Source organism: Paroedura picta, chromosome 2, assembly GCF_049243985.1.
Source record: "Paroedura picta isolate Pp20150507F chromosome 2, Ppicta_v3.0, whole genome shotgun sequence".
Taxonomy (NCBI): domain Eukaryota; kingdom Metazoa; phylum Chordata; class Lepidosauria; order Squamata; family Gekkonidae; genus Paroedura; species Paroedura picta.
In genome coordinates, this window is record NC_135370.1 from 130,155,689 (window position 1) to 130,168,733 (window position 13,045).

Here is a 13,045-nt window from a genome sequence, read left to right on the forward strand (position 1 = left end):
ATGCACACACCCCAGGCGGCGAAGCGTGGGGGACGCCGGGTTTGAATAGCTCCGACGTTTGCAAACTGCAGAGACTGCCTCGTTATTTGTGACAGGGCATATGACCCCTTCGGTTCCCTTTCGACGAGCTCGCGCCGAATTTAGAAGAGCCACGGCGTCTCCCCCCCCCCCCATGCAACATCAGCCTCAGATGTTCACCAAAAACTGCGTGTATATGAAAAGCTTTGACCAAGGGGTCGGGGGGGGGGGCAAATGCCATAATTCTTCTGTTTTGCGCACCGAACTGCTTGATCCGTGACAAAAAAATAAACCGCAGAGCCCTTTTGGGACGTCGAAGAACGCTTGCAGTCCCGAAGCAGAAGTAGCACCCGCGCGGGGCGGAGATACAGGACAAACTTGCGTCGCTCTCTTCCTGCCGAGCCCCACTGCAGAGTGCAGACGTCGAGCCCTGAGCGTGCAAGCCCCTGTTGCGGTCGCTTTGCAAAACCTAAGCCGTGCCACTCGCCTGCCAGCAGCACAGTTCCCAACAGAGTTAATCGCGTGCGCTAGACCACCCCCCTCACAAATCTCCCCCCCAACTTGGGCGAAGTTCTGAGTGGGACGGGGGGGGGGGCGGAAAAGGAAACGACCCAGAAGCAAATCAAACGCCCAGTCCCGCTCCCGAAGGTCCTGTCGACGGTTTACCTTGAAGTTAACTCTGCAGCCCTGAGCCTGCAAACAAGGAGGCCGCAACCAACGTGGCCCCCACCCCAAAAGACACCTCTTCCAGTGCTGAGTCTTGGGCCAGAATTCTGGGAAGGCGTCATTTCCTAGCGCGCTGTTCAGTGCTGTTCCCATTCCCCAACCCTTCCGTTCCCAGCGGTGGGAGCAGTGAGTTTTTGGTATTCAGGACTACAGACTTCTTTCTAACGAAAAAAAGAGAAAAGCATGATTTGATTGACACTGCAACAATGAAATTAGGAAATAAAATAAAAAATCATTAATACTCTTGTGTGAAATAGAGCGTTCTCCTTCCTCCTGAAGAATTATTTGGAATATTTCTCTTACAGGCCCTTATCAGTTTCCAGGCTGAAAGCTCAAAATGCAGTAGTTAACCACACACACACCAGTTCGCTTTTTTGATGGGAGGGAGAGGAGAAATTAAGAGAGTGAGATAATTTTCTAGAAAATTCCTTTGACTGTGGTCCCTGATTGGATTGTCACCTGATATTAAAGGGTTGTGTGTATAATTAAGATTCAAGTGGGTAGCCCTGTTGGTTTTAAGTAGCAGAACAAAGTTTGAGTCCAATGGCACCTTTAACACCATCAAAATTTTCTTCAAGATGTAAGCTTCCATGTCAAACACAATGAAATGGAAATAATGAGAGCACATAAATAAACAGCGTTGGTCATGGATTAGTACACAGAATAATTAAGATATTTATTTATTTTATTTTATTTATTATATTTATATACCACCCTCCCCACAGGCTCAGGGCGGTTTACCAGATAAGAGGGCTTTACAGAAAAACAAGCTAATTTTATAAGGTTATCATTTGTTTGGGTTCAATTCTGGGGGGAAAACATAGTAAACGAAGTAAAAATGTCAAAATGAAATATTAATGGACAGATGCATCCCCAATTGTGGAAAGTAATTAAAGGGAACCTGTTGAAATGGGAATTACTAGCTCATACTTCTAGGTAGCGGGTAAATTAGTAGTAACACAATGAAGATATTTAACAGCTTCAGAGACAAAACAGGAATAAGAAACTTAACATATTAGGTTACCATTTGTTTGGTTTCAGTTCCAGGACAAAGGAAATAAATTGTCAACATTAGGGGTAAATGAGCACATGCAGTCAACTGAGACCCTGTCACCACACTTACACTCCTCACTTCTCAAGCACAGAGGGGCAATTGGCTGTATAGAGCTGTCTCCCATGTCTCCAGAATGTTCTTAATGACATTACATTCTACTATTCATTGTTACATTACAATCTACTATCCAATTCTATTATTCCAAATATGAAATAAAATAAAAAGGATATATGGCCTTCTGGGGGATTGTTAGGAATGCAGTTTAGCATATGTAGGGAGATAAGGACCCAATATCCCTGTTTAGTCCTGGGGACGCCATTGTTTTGAGTGCTGTAATAACTTGCAGCTAAGAAATTTCTTTCCAGTCTGTTTTTGAGGATCCTTCCTTTGTAATAAAATAGCTACTTTGAGGTCCCTCATTGAATGTCCTGGAAGGTTGAAGTGTTCTCCTACAAGTTTCTTAGTCCTGTGAATTTTGATATCAGACTTTTATCCATGTAGAGAACAGATGGGCATTCTTGGCATTTAATGACATGTACAATGTTAGAAGATAAGCATGTGAATAAGCTTTGTAATTGATCTTATTAGGTCAGTTGTATTATTGTGGGTGAGGAGTTATTTGGTATTGGGGAGCTGTCTGCAAGAAAAAGTTTTTCTCTAGTACTTTTAAAAGAGAACTGTCATTTTCCAGTAGAGGTTGTAAATCGCTAATAATGTGTTGCGAGTGTTGCAAGAGCTGTATGTGACCACTCTTTGGGGCCTGTCTTGTAACAGGTTTTCTCTGGGTATAATTCTTGCATTGTTAAGCTGTTTCTTGTCTTCAGATGGATACTTTAGTTCCCAAAAAGTTTGTTGTAGATCCCACAGGTGAGAAACTCTGTTTGTAGAATTGGAGCAGATGTGACTGTACTGTAGAACCGGGCTGCATACAATGGATCATTTGGTATGTTTATGATGGTAGCTAGAGGCATGCAAGTATGTTTGTAGGTCAGTAGCTTTCCAGTATAAGGTGGTATCTCGGTGTCTATTGGGTAAATTTATAGTAGTTGACAGAAAATGTACTTCTTGCATAGATTAGTTCATTGTTAGGCTGATGGTGGGTGAAAGTCATTGTATGCCTGGCGGCTTTTTTGCAATGTCTCCAGGCAAAGATGTCATCACTGAATCACAGGTATAAGAGAGATGGGAGTGTGTGGAAGTTTAGGAAGCCTTGCTCCAACTCAGCCATAAAGATGTTATCATAGTGTAGGCTATGCGGGTGCCCGTTGCTGTATCATTGATTTGAAGGAACTTGTTGCCAAATCTGAAGCGGTTATGAGAGAGAACAAAATGGCAGAGTTTGCTGGCAGAGTCAGCTGTGGTGTTATCTGAAATAATATTCCTGAGGGTTTGTAATCCAACTTTGTGTGGGATACTGGTGCCAGAAATCCCCAGGTTCTGCCATGAAATATATATAAAATGTAGTTAGGTGCCTAGAATTTGACCTTGTGTTAATTCGAGCAGCCTGTCTCTGATGTATGGTTTACAGCGATCTCATTCCCTCCCTGCATTCTTTCATTGCCCCCCCCCCATCCACCTCATACCATCTCCTATATTTTCCTGCCACTGTGGCCTGGAGCCTGGACTCTTATCAGAATGTTTTGACTTTGTAAAGGTCTCCAATTCTATGGGATTCCTACGGGAGGGGGGAGAGACTAGGGGAACATATATGCAAAGACCTGTGCCTCGAACCCCAGTTTCATCAATGCCTTGAATAAGTGTATTTGCTGGCTTAATAAATGTAACCTTTGTTTAAGTAAAGAGTTTGTGTTTTCATAGAATCATAGAGTTGGAAGGGGCCACACAGGCCATCTAGTCCAACCCCCTGCTCTACGCAGGATCAGCCCAAAGCATCCTAAAGCATCCAAGAAAAGTGTGTATCCAACCTTTGCTTGAAGACTGCCAGTGAGGGGGAGCTCACCACCTCCTTAGGCAGCCTATTCCACTGCTGAACTACTCTGACTGTGAAAAACTTTTTCCTGATATCTAGCCTATATCGTTGTACTTGTAGTTTAAACCCATTACTGCGTGTCCTTTCCTCTGCAGCCAATGGGAACAGCATCCTGCCCTCCTCCAAATGACAACCTTTCAAATACTTAAAGAGGGCTATCATGTCCCCTCTCAACCTCCTTTTCTCCAGGCTGAACATTCCCAAGTCCCTCAACCTATCTTCATATGGCTTGTTCCCTTGGACCTGTTCTGGAGGCCTCACTTCAAGAACTAACATGGAGAGAAATATTCTGATCCTGCAAAATGGAGCTCTTCTGCCAGGTCTTTGGTTGATTCTGGTCTCCAGGGACAACTAGGGCTCCTCCTAGGTCTAACACTGTTATTCTGCGAATCCATACCTCTGATATTTGTTTGACTATAGATTGGGGAAGATTGGGTACTATACCGCCATTTTATCGATTTTAATGGTATTAGGGGATTGTGATTTATTTTATGGGTTTTTTTTAGTCTGTGTAACCCACCATGAATCCGTGGAGAGTAACGGGATATCTTTAACTGCTCTGCAGGAGTGGTATAAATAAAGTAGTAAGGGGGGTTGGGGTGGACCCAGTCTGGGATAGGGAAGGTCGCCCATTGGCCCCTTGACCCAAACTGACAAGTGGAGGGCCCTCTGCTTGTCAGTCCACTGCCAAGGAGCCAATCGGCAGCTGCGCGCACCACTGCTGCTGATTGGCCCCTTGGCCCCAGACTGGGCCTACCCCCTGGCCACCAACATGGCAGGTAGGCCGCCGGCCGGCTGGCCCAGCCTGCCCTGCAGGCCTCAGCCAGGAGGCAGGAGGGAGCTTTGGGGCCAGTGAAGGGACCGGCGGGGATGTCCCTTTGACAGCCCCAAAGCCCGAAGTCGCCTGGGAGCCAGCCGGGGGGGGGGAGATTCGGAGCCACCCTCTCATGCCCTCCTGCCTACCGCCCCTTTCAAAGCCCATTTTTAAAATGGGCTTTGATACTAGTAAGTCAAATAAATAAATAACTCATGTTGCTCTCTGTTACCTAGCTGGAACTATTTCCCTGCTTCTTGTTTGTTTTCCCACAATTGCACTGTTCCTTTATTTCAAAAAAGCACAATTGCAAATAATCTGAAAAAAAAACCGAAGGAAGGTGATAGGCTAATGCATCCCATGCAACCGTCTAATGTATAAAATGAAAATGTACCTTAACAGCTAAAACAAGGAAGGTTAATGACAGGGAAAGGGTTGCTTACCTCACGGTTTGAGATGCCCAGCACTATCACCAGGTTAATGTGAACCCAAACAGTGTTGCAGGGTTACCACTGTAGGATAAATGATACTGTTTCAATCAGAGAAACATTCTTGTCCAATACATTCCAGGGTTAACTGTCTAATCCCTTAAATGTAGATACAACTTGCATTGACATGAAGAATCTAGCCCCAGCAAAGCCAGACTTATTCTAACACACTGATTGTTTAATATAAAGAGATAAACGACAGACTTTGTTACTTACCATAAGGCACATTGCTGACATTAATTCTTGCAATGCTTCCTTACTGACAACCTCTCCATTCCCTTAATCCCTCCATACCCATCTGCCTTTTCTTTTCATCACAGTAGCTGTTGTTGCCATGCTGTCCTCTCTGTTGCTATGTTTTGCAAGGCTTGTGTACTTGCCAGACCATAATTCTGTCTCAAATGAACTGTAATAATGGTCATTCCACATATACAGGTAGGATATTCTATTTACTGAAGAAACAAAAACAGTTAACTGGAAACAGAAAATATACTGTTGTAGAAGTTGCAATTGTTACAGTAGGCATAGTATTTTATTGAGGTAACCTTTAAAGGGGTTATGCTGATCCACAAGAGAGCAAGCTTGGCTCTTACAAAAACAAAGTAGGTCTATCAGAAACTGGCACATTTCCCTTTAATTTAGAGCTCAGCCAGTACTCTCCCTCTATCTTCACTGGTGCTGGAGCTCTCATTTCTAAATGAGAGTAGTGGCCTATCCCAGAGACTGCAAATTGAACTGCTATAGAATGTTATTAAAGTAGTGATTACATCATTCAAGGAAGATATCAGGTGAAAATGAGCAGAGGACATTGCCCTCTCCTCCTAGAGTCAGTCACTCTGTCAGAGGCATTTGTGTTACCTACAACCTGACCTTTGCCTGAGGTGCCAGGAATTAAACCTAGAACCTTCTGCATACTAAGCAAATGCCCTGTCCTCTGAGCCACAGCCCCTCCCACTTCAGTAGACTTAGAAGGGTACAGCTGTGCTCAGGATTGCACTTCAAATTGTCTGTATTCTTATGTGTCTGTGATCACAGTCAACAGGTGTGCTGTCAATGTGCAGCCCAGTGGTTGTACAAGATGGCAGGCTGTCAGATTTCTGCAGATAGTTTTCTACAGTGATGTTATGAGCCTTGCAATGAAACCTTCTCACTATCGACAATGGCGTTCAGCCAGGCATACACAGCAGCCATTCTTCCGTAAGAAGTGTATGGATGAGAATTAAGTTTTTGCTTCCTTGTGTACAAAAGAAGAGCGCAAGCAGTCACCGTATTAATTAGCATAATCTGTGAAATGAAGTACAATGACGTATTTCAAAGGAAGCAAATTTCTTGCAAGTGGGTTAAATTATATTTGCCTCAGTGATTCAGATCAGTTAATCTAGGTTCAGATTCTTCATTTTGAACTACAGTGTGAGATAATTACATATTACACATTCCCTTTGGTCAACTGTTTCTCTCACCTTTTAAAATAAAACTTTTATCCAAGACTTGAAATTATAATGTATGAATGAAGAAGGATACAAAATATCAAATAAGAGAAGAAAAGAATGGAAGTCAGGAAAATTACGGTTATAAATCAAGTTGTAATTTCTTAAACATTAAATTAAAAAGATAAAAATAATGACCACTGCAAAAAAACAGACTGTTACAATAGCTATTGATGGTGAAAAAATAGCATGTGTTCAATAATTCATTTTTCTTGGATCTCAAATGGATCAGAGTGGTGGTTACAGTATGTAAATTAAATGTGAAGTTGCTTTGGGTCACTCAGCAATGATAAGCTTGAACCGAGCTTAGAAAAGCAAGCATGTAAACCTGATTACCAAATATAGATTAGTTTTATCTATCATATTTCCAATAGCCCCTTATGGCTGTGAAAGTTGGACAATGAAGGTATCAATCAGGAGGAGAGGATTTGTCTGAACTCTTATGCTAGAGAAGGCTTCTGCGGATTCCATGGACAGCAAAAGTCACAAACAAGGAAACACTTGGTTGTTAGGTGCGAAGTCGTGTCTGACCCATCACGACCCCATGGACAATGATCCTCCAGGCCTTCCTGTCCTCTACCATTTCCTGGAAACATTAGAGCACATAAAGTCTGGGGAGAAAGCAAAATCACAAAACCCTGGTTTGCTTTCTTTGGCCTTATCATGTGATTCAGCTCAATGAAGAAAGCAATTATGCTAGGACTGCTCAATAGTAAAAAGAAACCAGCTACAACGAACACGGCGGACAATGGTCAGAATATTATTCATCTAAAAGGAATGCAAGATTGAAAACGTGGTGACAGTTGAGCCATAGGATTGCCAGAAGTTGGACATGACTGAATAGCTAACATTTCTTAACTATTTCTTACACTATCATCATCATCATCATCTATAATTAAGAGTGACTGGTACTTCCAAGCTAATTTTTGCACAAACTCATTTTGTATAATATGTTGATTAAATGGGATATTGTAATTAGATAACATAATTGGTATAACCCTTTGTATATAGAAATATGGGAGTCTACAGTATTTGATGAGAGACAAGTTGATGTGGTTGTCTATATGCTTAGTGCAGCATGAATAGAAATCTTTATATTTTGGGGTTCTTTTTTTGGGAAGGTGTTCCTGTATGTTTGTCCATTGGGGGTGGCAGAGGAATAATGCCAAATAGTGTTAGACCCTGATAAAGAGACTAAAAGAAGAAAGTGAAAAGATGGGACTATACCTAAATATCAAAAAGACCAAGATAATGACAACTACTGGCAGTAGCACCAAAGTCATGATTGACAACAAGAACATTTAATGTATTGATGATTTCATCTTTCTTGGCTCTATGTTCAATCAGAGTGGTGAATGCAGCCGTGAAATTGAACGGCGAATAACACTGGGACGGAACACAATGTTAGGCATGAACCGAATATGGAAGAGTAAGGATATCAGCCTTAATACAAAGTGCCAGCTAGTCAATGCCATTGTCTTCCCCATAACAACCTATGGATGTGAAACCAACTGTTCTTTTGAGAAGGCATTAACTACTTCTTGGATCCAGGTATCTGGTTTCCACCTGGCAGATTAAAGCAAGGGCAAAGGTCATACAAACAGGTTGTAGGCCTCAAACATCTGAGGCTCCTATCCACATCCTTAGACTGAATAAACTAAAAAGTATCCCAACCACTTGGACAAGCTGACACCAGTGTTCCCTCTAAGCTTTGTATGTATATCAGCAGCAGGTTGGGGTTATGCAGGGGTTTGTGATGCCTATTCCCCTTTTTAAGATTATAGCATAATCTGCTCAAAATGTGAACTCCTTTGCTCAGTAGGGAAAAATAGATGAAATATTCGCTGGAATCCTAGCATCATCCGACTCTCACTGTTAATGTAGAGTCCAAGTTACTATGGGCATGAGATACTCTATCTGCAGAGTACTAAGCAAAAAAGGAATTCCTTATGTCTCTCTGTAGATGTTATCTTCAGAGGGGAGATTGTGATCCAAGTCTTGCTTCCAACCAAGGAATCTATTATGAAATATGCTTATGGAACTTGCCTATAAAGCCTATCTGGCCATCTCCCTGCAGACCTATATAAGGCGGCTTTTGAAAACTTCTAGGGATAGTTCCTTATAGTTGTTAACATGATGGGCGGGCTTAATTATTGTATTGCTTGAACAAATTTTTATTGAGCTCTTGAAGGCTTCTTAGGAAGGGCTTTGGGACACAATGTCTAGGGAAAGATTTTGTGGAATGAAAAAATGGAATATAAACTACAGCACTGTGAATATCTCAATTTGCATTTACTGATCTTTTATAGATTTTTCATATTTTATGCTGCTTTTATTATGCATTATTGAGAACCACATGGGCATGCCAATGTTTCAAATAAAATATTTTTATTTTTGTCTCTATTGTTATCCATGATAACCTGTATCTAAGCTAGTGGGTAGGATACATAATTTAATATATGTGAGAACAGCCAACTAGACTTTTAAAAGGTGTCAAACAGTCTAATCATGAGGCACATTTAATAATATTTCTGAAAAGACACCTGCAACTATATCCTGCAAGAATTTAAAGTATGTTTGCTGTGGAATATGTTTCATGATTGGGAAGAATCTTCGTTCTGCTTTTTCTGGCATCAGGTTAACTTATTTTATTATGCTTTGACTGAGATTGCTTTATAGATGTTCAATTTTTTAACTCCTTTCCCCCTCATTAAAAGTGCACGTCAAAAAATCATTTCTGTTGGTTGTAACAGAATGTAGGCCAGATGAACTGAGTGTTCTTTAGCTCTGTTTCATAACAGATAATAAACACACACTGTTCTGTAGACTGTTCTCTTAGTTCACATGTTCAGCCACGCCCTGCTTAACAATCTATTACAACAATTTTCGTAGTGTGTTCCAGGGAGTCCTAGAGCCCCTTGTAAGCCTATCAAGGGTTCCTCTATGAGAAGATTAGTAGTAGATATGTTTCCATGCTAGGCAATTTGTTTACCAATCCCAAACTGCCCTTCTAGTATGGAAAATTCTGGATGCATTCTAAAATACATGTTCATGATAGGCCATGTTGAAGACCAGTTAGACTGGCAATTCCCCATGTGAACGGCACAGTTATTTCTGTAGAGAGAAACACATTGAGCAGAGTACAATTAATTAACAAAGAAAGTTGCAGGCTTGGTTTAGGGCAGAGGTAGCCAAACTTTGGCTTTCTAGATGTCCATGAACTACAATTCCCATGAGCCCCTTTTAGCATGCATGCTGGCAGGGGCTCTTGGGAATTGTAATCCATGGGCATCTGGAGAGCCACAGCTTGGGCACCCCTGGTGTAGAGGGTTAACCAGGGTCTCTATTGCAGGTTTACAATTGTCTTCCAGCCCCTGAAGAATGTTTCAGGGGCTTCTCAACATTAAAAAGTTGAAAGGCTGCAGTAGACTAATAACCAGTTGGAAAGCTGCACTAGGAGTGTAAAGGAAGTGAAAGCACCCTCTCCTTCCATCATCAGAGCTCCACTTGCAAGAGAGGCAGAAGGAAATGACCTGCTGGGTGTCCTCTCAACCTGGCTTGCTATTATGCCTGCAACATAGAGTCAGAAATGGCTTCTGGGAAGCTGGGAAAACTGAGAAATCTTCAGTGCGCCTTCTGTTGATGGATAGTATGGTCCAACTCATTCCAACGTCCTGTGTGTGTACCGAATTACACACTGACGCCCGTGCCTCCTCTCCCCCGCCCTGCAGCGTGGCACTGGCTGCATCGGCCTGGAATGGCCGATTTGGATGCTGCCGCGCACAACCCTAGCCAGAACCCTCAGTGAGAAGGAGAGGCCAGAGCTTTGCTTCTGGGTCACTATGGTAGCACTTGGGCCTACAGCACAGAGTAGGGATGGGAGGGCAGCATCCAGGCTGGCTCCAATGGTGCCCAGGCCTGCAGCACGAACAAGAGGATGGAGTCTTGTGGTGGTCACTACTACTGCTACTTCTTCTTCTTTCTAATTGCAGTTCTTAAAGATCCCACAACCCAGTGGCTTCTTCCCACAACAGACAACAGCCAGCACATAGTACAGTAGGTCATATTGGAGAAGCTACCCCAGATCTTACCTTCTAGAATGCACCACTGGATTGTGTGCTAAAAGCCAGCAGCCATAAAAGAGGCAACGGAGCTCTGGGAGAATTTCCTAATGGCAGAAAATAGAAATCAACCCTAAGGTAAAGGTAAAGGTATCCCCTGTGCAAGCACCGAGTCATGTCTGACCCTTGGGGTGACGCCCTCCAGCGTTTTCATGGCAGACTCAATACGGGGTGGTTTGCCAGTGCCTTCCCCAGTCATGACCGTTTACCCCCCAGCAGCAAGCTGGGTACTCATTTTTACCGACCTCGGAAGGATGGAAGGCTGAGTCAACCTTGAGCCGGCTGCTGGGATCGAACTCCCAACCTCATGAGCAAAGCTTTCAGGCGGCTGCCTTACCACTCTGCGCCACAAGAGGCTCTTAGAAATCAACCCTAGGATACCTCTAAAGGTGGTGTCAGCTCTGTGCAGAACCGGGGCCCCAGGAACATTGGGTCTTTCTCCTGAGGACAGCAGGACAGTTGGCTCCGTGTTCCCTAAGTTCGGCATAGAGTCTCACAGGTACTCCTCAGTGGACGGCACTGTAGCCCTTGGAGTCCCTCGATGTCTATTACCTGGGTTTCCCTGGAAGTCAGAAAAAGATGAAGGCCTGCAGGGGAGAAAGGCCCATGTTTCACAGGTGAGCAATGGGGCCACTTCTGGATGGAGTGCCCCATGATGGAGTATGATGCCAGACCACTATGCAAGTTTCATCTACCAAAGCACATCTTGGTAAAGGTCCAGTTAGCAGGGTGCTTGGTTTTGGTTCTGTTGGACTCTGGGAGTGTAGTAAACCTTCTCCTGCGGATCTACCAATAGTACATTGAGCTTCCATAGCCTACTTCCATGGACACACTGAGCAGTGTCTACTTGTTCTAATGAAAGTTCACTATTTAGGCAAAACCCAGGAGGTGACAGTTGCTAGGTTCACCAGGGTTCATAGAGATGCTACTGGTTATAAACTCTGAATAAGTAATCTCAGCACATGAGGATCTATCTGACAAGGATAGATAGGCTAATATGTTAGCATCTTCCTTGTCTCAACTTTTTATTGCTGCCCTCTTTGATGTGTTGTCTGATATTCTCAGGGCACGTCTTCCCTTCCTGCTCTATTTTTGCAACCCTCTCTTCCACCAGAGCCAGAATTCTCCATCTTTGGCACTAGAGATGCAGGCATGATTCATGTATATGCATCCACCCTAGATAGGTGGGTACAAAGGTAAGTAGATAAGGATGCTCTGTCTCTCTCCTGCCCTATCTAGAGATGTACTTCCTTAATAAACTACTTATATTACATTGAAAAAACTACGTCTCAGCTTGTTTTGTTGTTTTCTCTCTTGCATACAGACTGCATACAGACTGCAGTTTCTGCTGCTGCTGTAGGCCAAGTGCACTCTGCTAACTTTAGGAAATATTGCCCAAATAGTTGAACAATGTCAACATTAAAGTGTTCACTGGACCCAGAAAGATTCCATTGAGCTATGGAGCTTCTTGTGAAAATTTTGGCCAGTAGTTTTCACTCCTGCTTAATTTAGTCTAGTGCTATTGGATGGACCCAACTTCCAGCAAGCCTCATTGTCTTTAGTTTTATTTATCCTGCTTCCCAGGAGCAGTGCAGGTGTACTGTAATCTCATTGCATATTTTGATTGGGTGGCTGCCCTTTGTTTCTGTAGCCTTGTGGGGAGCAAGGTCTTAGGAAATTGCTTGGGGAAGGATTGCATAAACATGAGTTGTTCAAAGCCATGGTGTTTGAAGTTTGTCCACATGATTTAAGCTGGCCTGCCTGTGGGGCTGGAGTGAGGGAGAATATTTTATATATGTTTAACACTGCTGTGATATATTAGAGTTAAATGATTTAATATCCCATTAAAAGTCTTTGTGTTTTAATCTTGTACATTAAAGTAAATTGCATGTTTTAATAATTATGATGGTTTGTCTTTGAAAAGTAGCTATACTCTGAGATCAGAATGTTCTGTGGTTTATCTGGCCTGCTTGTTAGTAGAAGTTGGTACTAATCCTGACCTTCATGCGAAGTCTTCAATAAACTCAATAAATACCATGGAGTATCTAGAGCTGTTATTTGGAGTGCACTAACTGAGGTACACAGTAGAAGTGACAAAAGCCTGGATAACTGTTCTGTGATTTGGATTTTCCCACCCACATGACAGCCACGTTACCTGACACTGTCCCCATAGTGGCCACTTTCTCCCACTCCCACTGGGGTTTTAAACTGGCAACTAAATAAGTGTTACATTGATATATGTTTATAACAATATGGCTGTGACTTCTTAAATTTCATTAAAAAAAAAAGAAATCCCTAATCACCTTACCTGAGGAACCAAGGTGCTAGAGACTTACTTTTGTTTTAA

At 42.8% G+C, this 13,045-nt stretch overlaps 1 protein-coding gene across 2 annotated transcripts in view; it reads right to left on the reverse strand.

Annotated features, from left to right (window-relative positions):
- The window catches only part of MIDEAS (mitotic deacetylase associated SANT domain protein), a 115,672-nt gene that overhangs the window by 94,682 nt on the left and 7,945 nt on the right, over nt 1-13,045 (reverse strand). Inside the window, exons 2-3 of one of the 2 annotated variants that reach the window (XM_077322723.1) lie at nt 5,046-5,114; nt 685-905 (exon numbers count right to left, since the gene is read on the reverse strand). The gene's annotated coding sequence lies outside the window, so the exon portion shown is untranslated. The remainder of the gene's footprint in view (nt 1-684; nt 906-5,045; nt 5,115-13,045) is intronic. The other variant, XM_077322724.1, reaches the window with a different exon arrangement.